The sequence below is a fragment of the Talpa occidentalis genome, unplaced genomic scaffold (assembly GCF_014898055.3).
Source record: "Talpa occidentalis isolate TD23 unplaced genomic scaffold, MPIMG_talOcc4v2.1 talOcc4.2, whole genome shotgun sequence".
In the NCBI taxonomy this organism is placed as follows: Eukaryota; Metazoa; Chordata; class Mammalia; order Eulipotyphla; family Talpidae; genus Talpa; species Talpa occidentalis.
In genome coordinates, this window is record NW_023602073.1 from 128,733,691 (window position 1) to 128,750,539 (window position 16,849).

At 37.4% G+C, this 16,849-nt stretch overlaps 1 pseudogene; it reads left to right on the plus strand.

Moving 5' to 3' along the window:
* The first annotated feature begins 320 nt into the window (after positions 1-320).
* Positions 321-16,849, plus strand: part of LOC119251534 (40S ribosomal protein S4, X isoform-like) — a 105,648-nt pseudogene continuing 89,119 nt past the window's right edge.

Genomic DNA, 16,849 nt, shown 5'->3' on the forward strand with positions numbered 1-16,849 from the left:
ACTTTTCACTGTGAACCAGGAAGTTTATTTATTTGTTTATTGTTGTTTTTGTAAGGTTTTCTTCCATTTGTTTTAAGATGAGGGCTGAAATCTTCAAGACTTTGCTCTCCAGAAATACTCTCCAATTTGGAGCCAAGCACAATGCTGAGGACACCTATTGAGACATGGTCTCTGTTGTGTTAGCTGGTCTCACCTGTCAGCAGCCTGTCATGGAACTCTTCTGCAGGTAATTTTCATATCACAGCATCCATGACCAAAAGTAAACACATCTCCAGAAAACCCCCTGTAGTCCTCTCCTAGAACTGCTTCATCTTCACGTTATGCGTGTTGCTAGCAAGCCTGATAATCTGATTTGCAAACATAATAGCATAGGAATGGCAAATAAGGAGGAAAGGAAAAGAAAGACCGAACAACACAACACAATGATTGACACGTAAGCAGGAGCCGGAGACATGCTAAAACCAGGCATTGGAAAAATACAGTGCTGTCATTACTGGAAGAACTTTTACCAACTCAGCAGCTTTGGAGAGCATCACAAGATTTCAGGAAGCGTCAAACTCTAAATTACTGGTGTATGGTGATAGGTATTTATGTATGTAAAACTGAATCATAAGAGAGGATGAAATTTAGAGTCCATTGCTGATGAAGTTTGGCAAGACTATCATGCTTTTCTTTATAGTTGTTAAATATATATATATATTTTATAAATATATATATATATATATATCATGCAACTCATACCACATTTGTGTCTGTGTGATTATATATGCATAAAATATCCTCAGAAGGACACACACCAGTAATGCATTTCCCTGGGCAATAGGCTAAAGTATAAAAAGGAAGGAGGACTTTTGCTCTTTGCTGTAGTTTTCAAAATGAGCGTCTATTTTTTTTTTTATTTTTATTTATTATGCATACAAGAACTGGGGTGTAGGCCAGACTTGCAGGGGATGAGAGGATTCACCAGAGACAGAATGGGAAGGAGAACAGGCAGACTGACTGAAATACACTGCTGAGGGGAGCAACGGGCAGACCGGAGAGGTCTGCTGTACCTTGTGGGTTAACTCCCTGGCCTGGGATATAACTCAGGCTGCAGTGGCTGGCAATAGCTTGATAGCGCTGAGACTTTAACCCCTACACCACCAGGGAGGCCCTGAATATTTATTTTCATAATAAAAATATTTGAATAGTTTCTAAGAAGGTTAAAGCATTGTTGCATTATAATTCATGAACACTTTTTCTTTTCATTATTATTTTTAAAATTTTCTATATTTTTTACATCATTTTTCATTTTTGCACAATGTATGCATTTTCATATCAGTTATAGTCCCCATACAATTCCCACCCCCCCTTGTTTTGTTCCTACTCCCTCCTCCCCACCCTGTAGTGTGTCTCTGGTCTACAGTTGCTTGTTGATTTTTTTTACTTTATTATAATTAGTCTTTTTCCTGGTCCCTTTTTTAGGTTTTCTAAATTCCTGCTATGAGTGAGACCATCTGTATCATGAACAATTTTTCAATCAGCCTGTAAGTCAACAAGTTCTTGTGAGACAAGGTTAATATTCATTCTTCTTTTTTTTTTTGAGAGGGCTTGGTCCCTCCAGTCTTTTTTTTTTTTTTAAAGATTTATTTATTTATTTATTTATTTATTTATTTATTTATTTATTTATTTATACAAGCACTGGGTACAGTCAGAAGTGCGGGAGGGTGAGAGAATTCACCAGAGCCAGAGCCGTGAGCAGAGCAGGCAGGAGGACCGAAGTACACTGCTGAGGGGAGCAGCGGGCTGCAGGAGAGGTCTGCGCGCCATGTGGGACCCTCCTCTGGTGGCCGGGGAGCAGCCGGCGATCGAACTGGCACTGCAGAGGCCGCGGGCAGCTTCGCAACCCAGCGCTCAACCGCTGCGCCACCGGGGAGGCCCAATATTCATTCTTTTTACATGCATATATCACACGTTTCTATTGTGCTACATCCCCGTATTGGATCTTTGTTATATTACCAGGAGGAAAATACAAATTCGATCTAGTTCTTTCTCTTAGCAATGAATAATTGAGTAAGAAACTGAGAGGATAAGGAGCATGAGTTGTGGAGATGTGGGGAACTAAAGGGAGAAAAAATTTGAGCATGAGACCTAGAAGATCAACCAGGGCAGGGTACAGCCAAGGGGGGAGTCTGGTCGGCAATGGACACAGGGGAGCAGCAAGGAATAATAAGACAGGGGCCAATGGGCTTTATCAAAGGGGTGACAGGGAGCCATTTGGGAACAAACTGAAGTGATGTTAAAATATTCAATATTACAACGGTCAAAGCATTTGCACTGTGACCCTTTATTTGGGGTCTAGTTTGTTTCATTAAATGTAGTCCAGTATATACAGATACTTGGGGAAGTCTTCCACTGCGTACCTGTGGGTTGATCTCATGACCCCACCCTTGACTCTGCCAACTCCCTCTGTGACTACAAGATATTAGGGCCCTTAAAAGCAGCACAGTGAAGATACAGACACATTTAACAAATACTCTTTTATTAAATTTTTTAGAAAACATCAGCAGCTTATAAAGGGTGGCTCTTGCATTCTACCAAGTATCTCAGTGCAGTCCACTTAATATGGAGTTCCTCATTCTGAGGAGCTGTTCTTTCTTCCTTCCTTGAAATCAGGAATAAACAATGACAACCCTGGGCCTTCCTGGTGGTGCAGTTGGTTGAGCGCCGCACTGTGAAGCTGTCTGCAGCCTCTGTAGCACGGGTTCGATCCCGGCCGGCCAGCGAGAATACCACATGGCACGGCAGACCTTTTCTGTCTCACCTGCTGCTCCCCTCAGCAGTGTATTTCAGTCAGTCTTCTTGTTCTGTTCCCTGCTCTGTCTCTGGTGAATCCTCTCACCCTCCCACGCATCTGGCGAAAAGTCCAACATACTTAAAAAAAAAAACAAAAACCAAAAAAACAATGACGATCCAACCAAAGGCTCTTCCCAAGGAAGCAGGCTCACAGCATCTTACTGATGGGTCTTATGTATCTGTCACTTTATTTGAAAGCTAATAAGGAAGCCCAAGGCATACCATCTTGTAGAAGGTTCTCTCTGCACTCCACTGAGTTTATATGACTGTACGGGTAGATGGGGGTAGAGGTAGAAGTAATATTTTGTCAAGATATTGAATAGTGGTCCTGTTAATTATCGTTAGTTCAGAAAAGAACATATTCATTTGAGTTCTGCTGCACAGATTAAAAACAGCATTTCATGAGTGTGGTCCACTGTAGGGATGGAATACTAAACATCACATAGAAAACTCCCTTGGAGGGAATATGAATGCTTTGCTGCGGACATAGGGCTTGATATCTGCAAGAGGAAGTGTGACAAAAGAAAGGAAATCACAGTTCTGCTGGGTGAGGTAAATGTCTAAAAGGAAGACAGAGTAGCTGATTGATACTAAAAGTCAGTGAATTGGGCATCTAGAATAATTGAGACAAAAAAACTGAGAGCATGATGAATGAGATAATAATGGGCAAACAGGTCATAGAAATTGAATGTTACACCATACCATTGAGAGAAAGAATAACAAGCAGGGAGATAAACAGCCTATCATATAACAAAATTCAAATGGAAGGAAAGATTTGTGCCCAGGACTCAGTTCTTAAGGTGTTTAAAATTCATACTAGAAAAAAATTCTAAATTTTAAAGCTGTTGAGGAAGAAAAGAGATATTTACTATTAAGAGGGGCGTTAACTTAGTAAGAATTCAAGAATCAGTCTGTAATAATAAACTGATATAGAATTAAATCAAAGATTCTTGTAAGCCAGACTAAATCTGGAAAGTGTAAAAGTGAGGTAAAAGCCCAATTTTTGTTATGAGTTCAAAGGTAACCAAAGCAAAATTAATGTAGGAGGGTTGAGTATTAAACAAAAGAAACAGATCAAAGATGACCTCATTGCCAAAGGCAAGAAAAGCTAGGATACCTTTTTATATTCTACATTCAATACTAATAAATGCAATGTGATGTGCCAGGCACTCTTCATGGTTCTCCACGTGTGTGAGATCATGGAACCCACACCACAATGCTATAAAATAATTACACTATGATTATCATCCCCATGTGAAATGGGTGGACAAAGAAACTGCAACCCCAAGAGCTTAAGTATCTTTTTCAAGAAAAACAGCTGGTAAATGGCAGATCGAGTTTAAACCTGGCATCTATGTTTTTAACCTCTGTGTTGTATTAATTAACTTTGCCCTCATCCATAACCTCCAGTGCAGCCTGGAAGGCTAGCACATTTTTCTCATTCAAACACATGTGACATAATGATCACTACTATATATTAGAGCTAATCTCTCCCAGAAATCACACAATTATTAAACTGCCCTTATTTAAATATATTTATCCTTACCTCCTTTTCCCCTATCAGCTATAAAACAAGCATTTATTGACTGTCTATTCTCTTCATTGGTTTAGGTTTGACTCCATGGGAATAGTTTTAGAATATAGTTTCTGTTTGCACAGACCACGCACAAATTGGAGAAGGCTAACTGCTGCAACAATCTCCAAATTTCTGTGACTTCTCACAATAAAATAGTACTTTTCCCATTCCAGTGAGGCTTGTATGGGAAAAGGAGGTAAAACAAAGAGACTGTATTCCAGAGTCAATCAGGTACAGGCTCTTTCATTATTGTGAGAGCTTCATTCAAATGGTTGAGCCAACTCCAGGAGCTTCATCCAATTGGTTGGCAGGGAAAAAAGAGAATCTCCCTTTGGGAGGTTTGTAAAAGCCAGGCGGGAGGGGCACACCCAGTTCATGCTCCCATTCCACTGACCAGCTTTGACACCAGGTCATAACTGATTGGCAGGTGGCACCAAGTATGGCCATGAAACATTTGCTATCTCCCCAAGTCAAGAAAAAAGTCCTCTGACTTTTACTTTTATTACCAACTAAGCTGTGCTACTCAGGATTTAGAAACTGTTCTAGGAGGTTCGAGTGGAAAATAATTTAATTTGGGGGATCAGAGATACATAACCATTGAAGAATAGATTATACGAAGGTCAAGGAAGCTGCTAATAATGCTAAGGAAATCAGGAAAGGCAGGACCCTCAGGGAGAGGAGCTCTGATATCTCACTGCCTGCAGCCCTGAGGTAGGTGAATTCCAGGGAAATGCTGGCAAAACTATTGCACCTGTCTTCAGGTTGGATGCTGAAGCTCACATCTCTTCCTTTCACTGCTGGGGCAGTATTTGTTTTTACTCAAAGCTCACACAGGGGGCTCTGACTCATAGACTGTAAACTGGAACCCGTTAGCAAGACTATCTGGGAAATGTGGTTTTCAGGTGTTGTCCTGCAATAAAGGAAAGAAAAAAAAGTGATGCAGAAATGGTTCCAAGATGTTAGTAGACAACCTTACACAGGGGAAGCGCTTCTGTTTTCTTTATATCAATTTTATTTTTAAAAATGGAAAAACTCTGTGATAGATTCCTGTGTGTTAGAGTTTTCCATCTTTCCTTCATAGTTGTTGGACCCCCTTTTATGTTTCAGAGCCAGCTTTTAAAATATAATGTTAGGAAGGATAACGTATTATATTTGTGTTTGAGAAATTGCATTTAATCAGTCTTGGGGGTCAAAATTGATTTGTGACCTAAGAGGTTCTGAGAGCGAATAAATAAATATTAAAATCATTTGATTCAGCACAGATATCACCCATCATTAAATTGATGGGCAGTAACCAGTTAATTAAATAGATCAAAATCAACATGTAAGCCCTGCCATTACCAGTTAGAACAGTGTCAGTCCTCTCTGATTTTAGCTTCAGACTCCCAGGGAAAGGTTAGTACTGTCGTAGATGGGATGTTATTGTTACTTTGATGACATGGGGCTGCAGAGGTGCAACAAATCCTTCTCAGGACAATGAAGGGTTTCTTTTCATTTTCACTTTGCCTGAATATTCTGGTTCTTATTTTAAACCATTACTCTGATTCAATTTTAATATTACTTGACTTTATTGTGCTGAATTAATACCACAGCCAAAATGTTCATTGTGTAGGGAGGATTACAGTGATGCAAGTACAGTTGCAGGTTACCACCTGTAAATGTTACGATCAAGAGTCTGGGGCACTTTATAAAAACAAGTCCTGCCTGTGCCTGCATATTGAATGGAGCTTTTGCAAAACCATTGGTGCAAATGTCACTTTCTGTTTAGTGAGTTTGATCAAATAGCTTTTTAAGGTCTAATCAAGTCTGATAGGTCTAGGCAAATTTTGAGCTTCTCTTCTTCAGTTGTGTCTTCTATGGGGCTGAAGAATATAAGCATTTTGATTTCATTATGAGCAATGAAAACATATTTGCCAATGCTTACTTAAAAGGATAATAATAACTCATGTTTATATACATGTAACAAACTGAGAAGGAACTTTTATTATCCATATTTTATAGATGCACTCATTTATGATATAAATGCATTCAGAAGATGCCCAAAGTCACTGGTGGAAGTAGTCTGGTTTCAAAGTCCATATTCTCAACGAGGCCACATATGGTCCACAATTCCAGTTATTCTTTTAACCACGTCGGTATATACAAGTCATTGTCTATGTGCCCAGAAATACCATCCTTACTGAGGTTTTTATAGGAAAACCTTAAATCAATCATCCTCCCTATTTCCACAAACCTGAATTGCAGATATAAGTCTTATCCTTCCCTTAAGGGAGTTCCATCCTTATTAGAAATGACTGGCTTCTTATTACAATTAAGGTGCAAGCAAGGTCAAGGAATATGGGAGACAGCTTTTGATGAGAGTTTCTCCAGGAACACATTATGAATTAGAACATAACAGGGAAAGTTACCTTAAAGAGGAAATGCTAGTTCAAGGGCAGTGATAGTTCAAGGGCAGTAATCCAAGGGCAGTTCAAGGTAGTTCAAGGGCAGTAATATGTTATTTCATTGCAAATCAACCTATCTATATTTTAAATGAAAATTTAATATGTAAATAGCGCTATTTACAATAGTAAAATATTGGAATCAACATGAATGTCTCTGAATAGTATACTGGTGAAATGTGATATAAATGTTCAATTCAAAGATTGAAGAAGCCATCTATTAATATTAAACCCTCTATATATTGATATTAATAAAGACATTTGAATATACTACAAAGTAAAAAACAAGTTTTAGAGAAATAGATACACTGTTGCCATATGTATACAAAGGATAAGAAAAGAGAGATGCTATAACTGAATTGGTAGATACAGGCATAAACAATTTTTGAAAGAATAAGTAAGAAAATGATAATAAGGGCCACCTGTGGGATGTAACTGAGACGCTAGGGTATAGGATGCCATAATATGTTTTTATATGTGTGAGTAATCAAAATATATCCTTATATTGAACATTGATTAAAAACTTAAAAGCGTCTGCTGAATACTTAGGTATAAGCTATTACAGCTAGGCACTGTGGGTGGGGGGAATAGACAAGGTGAAGTTCTCAAAAATTTTATTTAGACAAAGAAAACATACCAGTTAACACTCAATAAGCAACATTTAAGGAAACGCAAATTAGGACAAGTCAAACTGTGCTTTCCATGCTGCGGGCAAGTAGAAGATGCACTGAGCATCATCAGAGGTGTCTTCCCAAGGGAAATGCTGGACTTCATTGGACAGAAAGAGACAGGGTGTCATCAACAGTCTAGCCTTGCACTTGCAGAATCACAACAACTATCATGAAGTGTGGCAAATCCAACTTATCTCTGCAAAGTATGTTGAGGTATGTTGAGAAGCTGGTAACTTGAGAGGGTAAACACTGCAAGCTTGAGTCTTGTATCACATGTACAAGAGAAAGGGGACACATTCATCTAATTTATGTGGAGTTGAAATTGGTCTTGGTTTAAATTTATTTTCTACACTATTATTTAATTGGAGTCTATTATTGTTTATAATAATTTTTGGTCAGTTCTCTCAGGTGTTCCGACTACATATTAATATCATTTGCAAAAGGTAGTCATTTTGCTTATTCCTTTCCAATTTTATGTCTCTAAGTTTTGTTATTTTTATTGCATTGACTGGTACTGCCAATACAATTTTAAAAAATAATGATACTTGGGTATCTTCTTTGTTTCTTAGCTAAAGGGAAAATTTTTTCTATGTACTGAAATAAGATATATAAGGAGCAATTTGTGTTAAGTGCTTAAGTGGGTGTCAAAATAAGAATGTATATTGAGTTGTGTTACAGATTTTTTCATTATCTATGGCAATGATCTAATTTTTTCTTTCATACTTATATATACAATGGATAATAATAACAGATTTCTTGTATTGAGCCATGCTTGCATTTAGAGCATCTTCACTAGATTATGACATTTCATTCTTTTAGTGACCTGATAAATTCTTTTTTGTAATATTGTATTCAAAAATTTTATATTTGGTCTTATAAATGAGAGGACCATATAATTTTTTGTCAAGGATGGTGGTGGACAAACTTTAAAGTGAACTTCTAGTCCTTGTGTAATCAACTTCCCTTGATAGTGAGCTGGATTCATGACTTGCTTCTAACCAAATAATATCACAAAGTTTATGGAATATAATTTCATATTTTTATTACATTATATAAATCCTCATCATGCCAGCAAACATTCTCTAGTCTTTCCATTGGTGTCTTTAAAAAGAAAGCAAACTGTCACAAATTCTACAGCCACAAAGAAATGAATCCTGCAAATAACCTCGGTGAGCTTGGAAACAAATTTTTCATCAAGCCTCCTGATGAGAGTGCAGCCCAATTATGTATTTCTGGCTGAAGGCCCAGTTAAGCCCCGTTAAGCCCAGTCAAGCCATGCTTAGACTGCTAATCCATGGAAAGGAGATCATCAACATGTGTTGTTTTAGATTGCTAAATTTGTGGTAATTATTTATGCAGTACAAAAACTAATGAAGGGACAATTATTATTAGTTTTTTATATCAAAGTAGCTTTATGTGTTCTGGAAAACACTTGGAAATTTTGCTTTTTTATCTACACTATGGAAATGATTAACATTATCTTCCAAATTTTGGTGGAAATTGCTTTTAAATGGCTGTTTTTTGTGATGAATTCTTTAACAGTTTTCTCTATTTCTTCTATGTAATTAGATTTTGCTGTTTCCTCTGAAATCAGTTTTGATAGGTACATTTTCTAATAAAAATGCCATTTTCTTCCATATTTTTAGATTTATTAGTATAATATGGGAAATATTCTCTTACAATTCTCTTCATTCATTCATTTCTAAATATTTTAAGAATTAGCAAGTACTGCCCAAAAGATTTCCTATTTTTTGAGTACAGCAACTTTACTAAAAAATATTCTGGTTTTACACAACAAAGCAAAAACACACAATTATAAACCAAAGACATACTGCAGGGGAGGATGAGGGAGAGGGATCAGAGGGAGGGATGGAGGAGCACAGGGGACTGTGGTGATGGTGCATTGGGTGCCTTGGGGAAGGAAATTCTATGGAGACTCAGTCTGAGGGAGTAGGGGGAAGCAAATATTGTCTAAAAAAATTTTAAAAATGATAAATGTTAAAATAAAAAAAATTTAAAAATATATATTCTGGTTTTTCAACCCAAATGCCCAAAAATAGATGACTGGATCAAGAAGATGTGGTACATATATACCATGGAATATTACTCAGCATTCAAAAAAGATAAACACATGCAATTTGCAGCAACATGGATGGCGCTGGAAGGGATCATGCTCAGCGAAATAAGCCAAAAAGAAAAAGAAAAATACCGGATGGTCTCACTCATAGCGGGAATCTAGAAAACTTAAATAAGGGACCAGGAAAATGAATAACTATAAGAAAGTGAAAATCAAAATCAACAAAAAACTATGAACCAGAGACACTTTTAGGGGGGCAGGGGCGGGAGGGGAGGGATTGGGGTCAGAATGGGGGCGCTGCAATTGTATGGGGAATATAACAATAAAATTTATTATCTAATAAAAAAATAAATAAATAAAATAGCAAAAAAAAAAAATATATATATATATTCTGGTTTTTAACAACCTTAACACGTGACCTGCCTTTAATTTTTTATTTTTACAAATTTTTTATTTCTTATTTTTATTTTTAATTTTATTTTATAAATAAATTCCTACCATCAGCTTTTTATTTTATTTATTAAAGTAACTTTGCATTAAAACATTATATAAATTTCAATTATTTGTTGTGGAGATTAGCAGACATATATACTATGTTAAGTTTACCCCTAAAATCCAAATTGAACTTTTACCTTACTGTTGCCCGCCTCTTCCCAAATTTCCTCCTATCCTTCTTTTCTGGTAACCACTAATTGAACTTATAGTTCAAAAATTTATTTTTGTTTCATTTAGTTTTTATGTTTGTTTGTTTTCTCTCCATAGCACATATGACTGAAATCATATGGTGTTTGTCTAGCTCTGTCTGGCTTATTTCATGAAGCATAATTCCCTCTAGGTTCATTCATGTTGTTGCAGATGTCAGGATTTCATCTTTTTCTTTTTTAATCTTTTTTCTTTTTTAAGTTGAGTAGTAGTCAATGATGTATAGACACCCCAACTTCTTTATCCATGCATCAGTCTACAGACACACCTTTTATAGACTGATGCTAGTGCTTTTTATTTTAGGGATGCATTCTTAAATTTTATCTTTTTTCTTAAAGATTTATTTATTTATGCATACAAGAACTGCGGTTAAGCCAGATGTATGGGAGGTGAGAGGATTCACCAGAGATAGAGTGGGGAGCAGAACAGGTGGATCTACTGAAATACACTGCTGAGGAGAACAGCGGGCAAGACAGGAGAGGTCTACCATACCATATGGGTTGCTCCCTGGCCTGTGGGGCATTGAACTCATGCTATAGTAGCTGGCAGTAGCTTGATAGCTCTGTCTTTAACCCCTATGCCACCAGGGAGGCCTTGAATTTTATCTTTAAATAAAATTCCAGTTTACCTCTTTCAAGACTTTAATTATGCTTACATATGTGTCCTTTTCCTATTTTTATTACCAACTTTTTAAAAATTCTTTTTAACTTTTATTTCAATTACATTATGCTTATTTTTGTCATTTCTCTCATCTGTGTTCATTATGCTTTACTCCTCAAGGTTTATTCATTTTTGAACTCCTTCTAATTCCGTTCTTTTTTGATGCTTTTATTTATTCTACTGCCTAAATGAGTTATATTGGTTTACCTATTACTGTTATCTCTCCATCTCGTCTCTATATTTGTTCTCTTCTGTTTTGTGATTTTCATTTACTTAGATCATTGCTACGTTTACTTAAAAATATTATAGAACAAAGTAATTTTTTAAAAATTTAGTCTGTTCCAGGGCATCATATTTTTTTATAATCTGGTAAGTGGTTTTGTTAATACAATTTGCCACTTGTTTACACCATTATTCTTATGGCTTCTTTGCATAGATTTGTGAATTTCTTCTTATGGTTTATTCTTGTATGAAGTGAATGTTTGTGGAACTGTTATGACATTGTTAAGGAAGAATTCCATCAGGCAACCAGGCAGCACTCAGAGAGGAGGAGGGAAGATCTTTATTGATGCCCTTGGGCTCAGAGAAGATCGCTCTTCAAATTCTGAGCCCAAAGCAGAGATGACAGTGTTTACAGTCTCAGCAGGGGAACATATGCACATTATAGCAAGCAGAAATTATAAAAGTGGGAAACACCTGAGCGGTTATCTGGAGTGCACAGGTTAGTTGCACACCAAGGAGTGAGTAAAGGGTCAGTAGTCATGGGACACCCTTGCTCCCTCCCCCAGGTCCATTCTGCCTCATGGAGGTTGTTACTCAAGACCCCCAGGCTGCTTATTTGTTTGGCCAACATGCCTTAGATCAGCCTGACATCTACTTGTACTGTTTAAGGGCAACCCCAATGTGAAATGGGTTCACCTGACTCTGGGTCCTCATCCACACACTTTAAAGGAACTTATAATGAATGAGACTCAACAGCAGGTACACACAAAAAAGGTAATAAAGGGTTGATTTATAAAAAGGGGGAAATGAATAACTCAGGGAGAAAGAGAGACAGATAAATTGGTGAATGCATCCTACCAGTTCCACTGATCTGGGACCCCAATAGCTCGCTGAAGGCCAGCAAAAAACTAAGGACCCCCAAGACCCACATGTCTGGTCATATACCAAGCCTGGCTGCTTCACTCCACCCTCAGTTCCCAGCAAGCCTCCCTTTGGTGGTGATGACATTATGGGATTTGTAGTCTTTGGTGTCTTGGATCTCTTTGATCTGGGGAGGGGGTGGGGTCCATAAAACCTATTTGTGGAGTTTGTTCAGGGCATGCTTTCCCCCAATAGTACAACGTGACTTTTCTCCAAATGAGAGGACAAGGCTGTGTTCTAAGTGCGTGAAGTAGTGCTATGTTTTTGTTTTGTTTTCTTGGTGACACAGACCCTACCTTATCCTCAGCTACCACAGACCTATGCTGCTTCATGTAAATATGACTTTCTGTATCATTCATTTTTGTAAATTCTTCTCCTTTTCTGATTTTCTCATCCAGTTCAGTGAAGGATAAGGCACCGTGACTTCTGCCTTCAACTCACTCCTATTTCTTTTTTTTTTTTGGATAACTCTTCTTTGGCATCTGTCAGATAATACCACATAGATGTTTTTTTTTTTTTTTTAAATAATAAATTTTATTTTTATATTCCCCCATACAATTGCAGCGCCCCCATTCTGACCCCAATCCTTCCCTTCCCGCCCCCCACCCCCCAAAAAGTGTCTCTGGTTCATAGTTTTTTGTTGATTTTGATTTTCACTTTCTTATATTCATTTTCCTGGTCCCTTATTTAAGTTTTCTAGATTCCTGCTATGAGTGAGACCATCCGGTATTTTTCTTTTTCTTTTTGGCTTATTTCGCTGAGCATGATCCCTTCCAGCGCCATCCATGTTGCTGCAAATTGCATGTGTTTATCTTCTTTGAATGCTGAGTAATATTCCATGGTATATATGTACCACATCTTCTTGATCCAGTCATCTATTTTTGGGCATTTGGGTTGTTTCCAAAGCTTAGCTATTGTAAACAGTGCTGCTATAAACATAGGGGTGCAGGTGTTCTTTGGAATTGATGTTTCTGTGTCCTTTGGGTAAATACCTAGGAGTGGAATTGCTGGATCATATGGAAGCTCTATGTTTAGTAGGTCCAGAAATCTCCACACAGCTCTCCATAGTGGTTGGACCAGTTTGCACTCCCACCAACAGTGCAGAAGAGTTCCTTTTTCTCCACACCCTTGCCAACATTTGTTGTTGCTAGTTTTTTTAATATGTGCCATTCTCACTGGTGTGAGATGGTATCTCATGGTAGTTTTGATTTGCATTTCCCTGATTACAAGTGATGTTGAACATTTTTTCATATGTCTGTTGGCCATTTGCATTTCCTCTTCAGAGAAGCAACTCACTCCTATTTCTACAGCCCTTTTGAAGCTATAACTCAGACATCTTTACTCTCAGCTGTAGCTTTCCCCTTCACAAACTGTATTTTAGTTATCCATTCAGAAATCTGCCCCAACTCGTTCTCACTCTCCACTCTTCCATAAGGCTTTTCAGGAGCTCTAACACTTTCAGCAACCTTTGAAACTTTTGTGACTCCAACTGTTGTTAAAATGGTTTAGTGCTTGCATTTATAGTTTTGACTTTTTTTCTTTTTGATAGAACCCAAGAATAAAAGAGAATTCTAAGTATAGACGCCACATTCACACCAAAAGTCAGTGAATGCTCTTAGAGCAACCATGGCCAGTAATTCCTGTCCTTGTTTCTCTTCTTCGTACTGTGATTATGAAGGGGCAATGAACCTCATCACCATACTTTCTGATTATAATGGCAGGCATGATTTTATCCCTTTAGGCAAAGTACTTAGTCCAGTTTAGGCACAGGATTCAAGCAGCATCAACCAGAATCTTAAGGGAAATATTTATAAAAAGTGAGGGGATATATTCTTTCTTTTTTCTAGATTTCAAGCCACACAATTCCTGCAAGCCTGATATCATTTGTGGGTATCTTTTACCTCACATTGGAAAAGGACTTGACTGAGAATGAAGTGGAGGGAGAAAGCGCAATTCTGATATCATCACGTAGGTGTCTGGATCCAATGAGACCTGAAAACAGTTCTGGTATTTTTAGATGACTCAGTAAATTCTCTTTGCTTGAGCTAATTTGAATTTGGTTTTTTGTCACTTGCAGTCCAAATAGTCATACTAATTCTGGGATCTTTGCTTTCCAGATACATTATTGACTTAGAGAAATTTTTCTAAAATTCAAAACATTTTCCTATTATGTTGACCCATGAATGCGATATCTAAGAGATTTTAATGTTTAATTAAATTATCCTTTCATAAGTGTATAAATTTCTTTTAAAATTTACTTTTCCTCATTGCATCATCATTAGAATCATTCTTAGAATTTTACACATTAAGCATCACTGTTTATTTAAAGAAAATTTTACTAAGTTAAGACTGCAAATATTTATGAGATTTTCATAGGAATGTCAGATAATCTGCCCACTATTTTGAATTCCTTTAATGTGTTCCCTCAGATCTAGCTCTGATTTTCAGCATGCACATCAAATATTTTGCTACTAATTAAAATATAAGTGACATCATCACTTTCAGAAAGAAGAACATTGTACAGTCTTGAATTCCTAGGAGGTAAACCTGTCTTTGGTAAATGTGTAATACCAGACTAGTGGTTATTTTCCTGTGAGGCTAGAGCCAGGTGGAAATATTTACAGCTCTCTGTGCCACAAAAGACCCGAGCAATTTTGGGTGCTGGACGTCACTTCACCTCTGATGACTGCTTGGTGGCAACTGTGGGTTTTCATAGTTGGAGGATGAAAAGAGACTTGTGTAGAAGCAAAGTTCCTTATTGAAAAGCAAGATTTGCAATTTATAGATCTAGGTTTTGGTCATTAAGCAAGGATGTTTCTCTGGCCAATGCAAGCAAACTTGTACTTCAAAATCTAATAGGTCCTAGTGAAAGAATTTAATGGCTATCAGAGGGAACAGGGCAGAGGAGGAGGAGGGTGAGGGAGGCACAGGGGGTATTGGCACAGATGGTTTGGTGGAGGGTAAGTGGAACATGTGCACAAATGGAAGAGCAAACATGTTACTCCAAGATTAAAATGAAAATTTAAAGAAAATCAGATAGGTCTTAGATAAGTCTTCTTTCTATTACCAAATCTTAATTCTATTACTCTCAAAAAGTATCCTACAAGCAAGGAATTGCTCTTTTATTGAAAAGTAGTTTCGACATACCTTAATAAAAATTATATCCAAAAATAGAATTTGGTCAATAACTTTAATATGAAAATTGTGGGGATTGTAACAGGGTGGTCCCCAGGAAAGGGAGAGGTCCAGGTTTCCTGCCCCACCCAAAGGGAGGGTTGAGCTGAGTAGAGAGAAGAAGCTGCAGAGGAGACTGAGGAAGGAAGGAAGCAGGATGGAGCCTGAAGGAGACCTGGAGGAGGCACATGGAGCCAAGAGACACATGAAGAAACTGCACTTGCCTTTTGGTCGTAGACTGGTTGACACAGATATGGGTGAGATTCATGGGGAGGTGACAATGGCAGTTTTTGTTGATTTTAATTTTGCTCTTTTCCTCCCAGACTTGTCTGGTTGTTTCTAATCCTTTTCTGTGGGTCCACAGTGGAAGATGCTTTAGACTTGGCACAGGCTTTGGGACCTTGCTCTGGGCCAATCCTGCTTGGGTGGACTTTTACCCACGAGGGGACAGGTAACTTTGGGTGCTTTTTTTAGAAACTATATTCTTTGCCTTTCCTATATTGTTTATTAATTGCATTAAAGTTTCTTTTCATTAACGTCTCATATGTTTTGTGTTGATGTGGTGGATGGCAGAACCTATTTAGAGCAGGCAGGTTTGCAGGGTCTGGGGTGCCCCTCTCCCTGACCTGTAACACTACCTCTAAACCTAAACTTTCTTACTTTATTAGGCAATAATTCCCAGAAAAAGAAATGATCACTTGGACATTGAATAATAAAGTATGCAGTGTAATACATATAAAATTTGTTTCTTTAGGAAATACATATAAATACATATAAATTTTGTTTCTTTAGGAATTTACGTACTGAAATAAACAACCATAGAAATAAGACAAAGCATTTGTTATTATTGAAGAAATGCCATTTTTCATAAATATAAGTAAAAATTAAAAACTACACATTTACATCTCACTTTACTTACTGAGACTAAAAGACTTTGAAAAGACCAAGATTGATGGTAATTTACAATTCTGGGAAGTTAAGCTGTCCATTTCCAGACACACTGTAGACATGTATTGTGATTAGTTTTCTCCTTCCCTTGTCCCTGATGTTGATTTTAACCTGATTTAACTAGATCAATATATCTGGGGAGGCAAGCCTAGGGTGGAGTCCTAGCTTGGTCCAGGGTTTGTGGTGTGTAACATTTTGACATAATGATATGCATGCCTAAGGGTATGGAAAGATTATACAAAGAAATGTTTCCTTGGAGCTATATAACTGCCAGGCATTGCCATTTGCACTTTACACTTATTTATGCATTTAATTCAAGTGCCATTGTTAAATAACAGTGCTGGTGCTTATTGAACAAATATCAGAGCACTGCTTTTCTTCTGCATTTTACCGAGGAAGGAACTGAGAGTTAAACCAAATTGTCCTGCTTCTAACAGCTAGTGAGTCAGTGAATGGAATTCAAATCAGGTAGTTTAGTTTTGGTTTCAGAGTACAAGCTTTCCTCCACTACACTCTCTTTCCTCCAATGTTTGATTTTCTTCCACATTAAAGGGTTTTGAGGATTTTGAGAAGTGAATGACCCAGTATTAGAATGAGGAAAGGGAAGACTGATCCCTGAAAT